The following is a 6,389-nucleotide window of genomic DNA, read 5'->3' on the forward strand; positions in this document are numbered from 1 at the left end:
ATTTTGTATTAAAGCATCTACACCTATAATTTAGATTGGACTGCACGTATTATAAGAAGGAGCCAAGCAAGGACGTTTAAACAATGGTACCAGTTTAAGCTCCCTCCAAATCCTATGAAAAGTAATATTGCAGGTAAATCTTGTCTCCTTTGAAATAGCTTGGAGTTTTGCCACTGACCTCAAGATAACTGGGATTTCTGCCAGAATTCTTTATGTATGCTTAAAATGGTCTGCTAAATTTGCTTTGGATCTCCTAGCATACCTGACCTTTGCTTTTTGCAGAACTGCTTGGGAAAATGCACACAAGCTAACTATCTCAGCAAGATAAGGAGCCTTGAGCTGATCCTGTAACTTGTTATAAGGTGTTTTGTAAACCCATGATCAGTCACTTACTATTTTACATGGAAATAAGCCATATTTTCTGTCAACCTACTTTTGCATAAATGAGTTTAAGGTCATACCCTCACTGAATTAGACAACATATGCTTTAGACTTCAAGCCATCTTATCCAAAGTGAGGTGACTGAAGTCAATAGAACTTCTTTAGCTGTCTGAATCATTCATTCAAGAGTAGCCCCATTGTCTGTAGTGGGATTTCAGCGAGTGCATTCCAGTTATGAGCCGTGTGTCTTGAAGATACCAGTCTTCAAAAATATATGATCAATGAGTAATATGTTTTCAGAAATAAGTCCATTTAGGTATGCCACTGAACAAACCAAAACACTACCCCAATACAACAGAGTTCCTATCAAATACTGCTGTTCCAATTTCCAAATGTTCCAGTTTCTGTTTGCCAGACTGATGTCATGTTTTCAGTTAATCTCATATTAAGATAGCCAGTTGGTTGTTGACCAGTTTTGGGGACCCTTCAACAGATTTGTTTTATTTATGTCACCTTCATCTGAATTATTATTATTATTATTATTATGCTTTCATACAGGCACATATGAGCAATACAACTGACATGGAAAGGGTTTGGCTATTGTGCAAATGCAATCCCTCACACTATTAGCACAGTCTTTATAACAGCTGTTGGTGTTTGACTGTCCTGCCTCCAATTTTGGTATTATTTAGGCTAGGTTCCTATCTCCTGGCCTCTCAGCTTCACTTGGCCTGGCTTAGTGTAGTTGCACTGCCCGTTAACTGGTTCCTCGGGCATCTTGGCAGTGGGAGAATTCACAGTAGCATCAGGGAATGAAAGGAAGAAAATCCACGCTGTCCCCTCCCCAGAAACTGGACTTGTTCTCCCACCTTAGCCCACTCAAGATGGCACCATTTTCAGAAGTGAGATTACACTGGCGGCAGGACATCAAATAACAAGCCTTGCTGGGGCCTCAGGCCTTCCTTCAGAAAAAGGAGGGATGCTAGAAGAGCTTCTGATATCAGCCCAGTTCTAAGTCCTCACCTTATCCACTATGCTACAGTGTCTATCTGCAACCATGTTAGTTTAAACCTGATTGCTTGCAATTGAATGTGTGCATTTCTGTGTCCCTATTAGAGCAAACAGAAATTACATTGCAATCATGTTTCCCTACATTTTATGCATTTTAAAATTTTCGTGTGAAATCTGAGAATTGGGGGTGGATGGATAAATACTCCCAAGAGTGTGCATCAAAAGCCTTCTCTGTTTGTTTTTCTTTTATAAGCTTGAACACTGGAGTGTTTCTGTAAGAACGCTATTAAAAGGAATCCAATTTTTTAAAACAAAAAACAAATCCCAGCCTTTTTGGTACTTATTGTCTTAAAAGCCAAGCTTCTTTTTACTAGCCATGCCCATGTAGACCACTAAATTCTTTGAACCTATATTCTGCTATAATTCCAAGGTTTATTAGTAAGTTTCACCAGACAACAAAAATATTATTAGTCTGAAAGAAAGGGGCAGTGATCGAAATGTAATCTCACACTATCATGAGGCAATATCAAGCTTAATAAATGTATGTAACAAGGACTGAGGCTCTGAAAAACCAAACCATCCATAAATTTACCATTTTTATTGACAGCGTGTCTTTTAACCCTAAACAGCAATGGAAGAAGACCCAATAAATGAAACATTTACTGAATAACTTGCCTTATTTTCAAGTGGTGTGTGATTCCTTTCTAGTTGTCTCTAGAAGATGTTTTTAGCCTAATTTGCTCCCTAGAAATTTCACTCACTAGAGTTCTACATCTATGACGTTTCATTGCCTGAAGCCAAGTCTGAATAAGAACTTTCTTAAGATATACTTATCCTAATGCCCGTCTATAAGCATTGGGCTCCTTTAGTTTGATTTATTTGTACTATACTGATATATAGTTTGCATGCATTCTGACATCCAGTTTCACAGGACAACACTTAAGGTTTCCATTTATTTATCTTATTTAGATACAGTTCTTGAATTTATGTGCCACATTCCCTACCAATGAAAATGGTGCCTGAAGCAGTGCATAACCACAACAAAACAATAAAAAATGTGACAAAACACAAATCTAAAAAAACCCTTACTGAAAACCCAGTAACATCTAAGAGAGTAGTAACAGAGCCAGGTAAAATTCCCCATAGATAAACAAAAGGAGTTACTATTATCAGCAAGCAGGAGATACTGAGAAAAGAGCCAGAGAGAAAACATGTAAAGATGAGGTGCCATGTGTCTCAGTTGGCAGCAAAGTGTTCCAGTTCATTTAAAACAGATGTAGGTGCTTTCAATCTCATGTTTACCACCACAATGTATAAGAGGAGAAGAAAGGGGATGTCAAGGATTTCCTTCTGCTGGATGCAATGTAGCAAATGTTAGCATCCTATCAGTTGAATTAGTGTGCAGCTAAATGTTTCAATGGGTCTTAAACAGGAGCGACTTCCATTGGATTGTGTCCTTTGCATTAGAAGACAGGGACACTTATCACACCTAAAATGGTCACCACTTAACTACACCAGTGCTTTTTTTTTCCTTAAAAAAATGTTTAGGGTTACTCTCATTTTCCTACTCATATTGAAATACAGTGGTACCTTGGGTTAAGAACTTAATTCATTCTGGAGGTCCGTTCTTAGCCTGAAACTGTTCTTAACCTGAGGTACCACTTTAGCTAATGGGGCCCCCCTCTGCCGCCACACGATTTCTGTTCTCATCCTGAAGCAAAGTTCTTAACCCGAGGTACTATTTCTGGGTTAGCGGAGTCTGTAACCTGAAGTGTCTGTAACCTGAAGCGTCTGTAACCTGAGGTACCACTGTACTGCCCCTCAGTGAGTCCAAACTTAATTCACAAAATGTTTAGGGGTATGTGTACCCGTGTGTCTCCCCAGAAAAAAGCACTGACTACACCTAAAATAATAAAAATGCAATATAATAAAGGGAGGTATGTCTAGTAGGGGTGCAGCACATTGAAATGAATGAAACAAGTGAGCCACTACTATAGTTAAGTCCCATTCATTGTGTTGGATTCACCTATAGCACCCTGTCAGTGGCAGCCCTGCACAAGGACTTCCATTTGTGGAACAGCCCTTTCCTACGCTCCTCCTCCTCCTGTGCACCCACTGAAATTGGCCCCTTAGAGCCAGGAGAAACCCCAGAACAGCATGCAGCAGGAAGAGAGTGGGGATGACTCCATCTGACAAGCTGAAATGCTTGCAACAAATGGACTGTTGGGAAGAATATAAAGTTGAACTCCACCCGTTGTTTTCAGTGGGACTCATTCGCAACTTACTATACTTGGATAAAGGCATAAGGATGAGATACAGTGCAGTTACAGCAGATGTTCACTAGTGCCACAGGGCTTGTGTATCCTCCTCTTCCCCACTCCACCAAATTCCCTGCAAAAATCTTCTCTAGAGAGTTTGGGAACCACCGGATGTCCCACTGTGCTAGCAAAGATCCTTTTGCACAACTGAATCTCTCTCTCTAAATGTTTAATGTCTGACCAGATCCATTATCATGAAAGTGATTAATGCCCTAAGCTACCCGCCCTTTTCCCCTATACTGCTTAATAATAAAATAATATAAAATATAAAAATAAAATGTGTGTGTGTGTGTGTGTGCATTATCTGCTATTTAGTGCGCCCACGAACACAAGTCAAATGAGCAGCTTCTTGCTTTTTCAAAGCAGACTGTCACTAGTATGCTCAGATACATGATTCTCTTTGCAGCTGAGAAATGAAGCTCCTGCATACAAAAAAGAAGTGGCAAGGGAGACGTTTCTGGTTTCGGCTGTTGTCTCAGGCACATTCAGTATGTGTGTAGCCTAAGGGCACAAGTAAGCAGAGGAGATAGAATGGACAGGCCTTCCTGTAGTACAGTTAAGTGTCAATCTGCTATCCAAGTAATATGTACAGTAACAACATCTAGAGTATTCCCAGAGAGATCAATATCAAGAGTACCTTTGAGAATTTCTATTATTTTATATTTATCTATCTTGGGAGAATACAGAAGCCTGAATCAGAAGCAGTGCTCTGGTTGTCATTCGCTAGGCTATATAGACCCTATCATAAAGAAAACAAAGTCCTTGTGTCAGAAAAGCTGCAAACTATATAAATTTAGGCTGCAATTCTAAACCCACTTACCTGTGAATAAGGTCCATTGAATTCAATAGGATTTACTTCTAAGCAGTCATTGCTAGGATTGGGCTGTTGTCCATCCAGCTTGAATCGAAGAAAATAATGATCCCAGAGCACCAATCTGTAAACACTGCTGTAATTTTAATATTTGAAGTTTTATTTTGTCTAATATTTTGTCGGGAGCCGCTCAGAGTGGCTGGGGCAGCTCAGTCAGATGGATGGCATATAAATATCATTATCATTATCATTATCATTATTATACAGTGGAACCTTGGTTTTTGAGCATCTTGGAAGCTGAGCTATTCGGAACCCAAACGCCAAAAACCCGGAAGTGAATGCTTCAGTTTTCGAACGCACCTCGGAAGTCAAACAGCTTCTAAAGGCGCATTTCTCCATTGAAATTGCCAACCGCCCCAGTTGTCAAAAGTTTCAGAAGTCAAACGGTCTTTCAGAACAGATTACGTTCAACAACCGAGGTTCCACTGTATAATAATTAATGATAATAAAAGTGGCATGAGGCATGGGGAAATTAACAGATACCTGTTCCCTCTTGGTGCCTGGTCTTGGGCACTTCTAAGTGAGTATGTGTGCATAGAAGAAGAGTCAGGAAATGTGATGTTTTGTTGCTATATGCAGTAAAGCTGGTTGGGTGTCTTTCATTTATTTTAAAATATTCACATTCTGCCAGCCCTGTGTCCCCCAACACAGTTTGTGCCTGCATGTGAACTTCTGAATAGGCCTAAAGTGATTGATTAGCCACTAATAACACTTCCACTCTTTAAGGGCAATACTGTTGAAATGTCTTTCTTTAGGTTGCACTCCTGAACACACTTACTAAGGAGTAAGTCTGACTGGATACTATGGGACTAACTTCTGAGGAAACCTGCACAGGATTGCACTGTTAGGTTACAATCTCTGTGGGTTTTCTTGGCTAGTAAAGCAAGGATGAGACATTCACCAGACAATAGCAATTTGAAAATTATGAAGTATAATGACTCCATGAGACGTAAGCTTTTCCAGTCCATGACTGTATTTATATGAAATGTGTTGTATAACACATTGCACAAAATCTGATGTACAGAAACCCATTGTTCTTCTGTGATTTGTGGAACTGCAGACCAAGTAAGAACACATAAACCACCGACACCCTCAGAAATTATTTGCTGGCTCAGTCTGTTAAAGGTGCACCACATAAGGGGAAAAAATGTAAATAAAACAATCAGGTTTTGCATTGTTGCCCTGCAGTGAAGTTTGAAAAGAAACACTGTGCTTTAGAAAACATTTGATTTTAAGGCCTGGGATACGTTAATTAGAATATTTTAAGTAATATGCTTTAAGTGGGGGAGGGGGGAGGCTTGTCTAGACATATTACTAAATGTGCATAGTAAATTAAAGGCGAGGCTCTTAAAACTTATACAAAGATCTCATTTGCAACTAAGCATGACTAAAATGGTATTTTAATAGGTGTGATGATTCCATTAGGACAGTGGCAGACTAACAGTGCAAGACACGTCTACTCAGAAGTCAATCCAATTGAGTTCAACAGGGCATACTCCCACGTAAGTGTACTTTAGGCTAAGAAGAAGAAGAGGAGGAGTTTGGATTTGATATCCTGCTTTATCACTCCCCTTCAGGAGTCTCAAAGCGGCTAACATTCTCCTTTCCCTTCCTCCCCCACAACAAACACTCTGTGAGGTGAGTGGGGCTGAGAGACTTCAGAGAAGTGTGACTGGCCCAAGGTCACCCAGCAGCTGCATGTGGAGGAGCGGAGACGCGAACCCGCTTCCCCAGATTACTAGACTACCGCTCTTAACCACTACACCACACTGGCTCCAAAGTTACAGAATGCTAAAACTGTTGAACTA

Source organism: Podarcis erhardii, assembly GCF_964252035.2.
Source record: "Podarcis erhardii genome assembly, chromosome: 5".
Classification (NCBI taxonomy): Eukaryota; Metazoa; Chordata; class Lepidosauria; order Squamata; family Lacertidae; genus Podarcis; species Podarcis erhardii.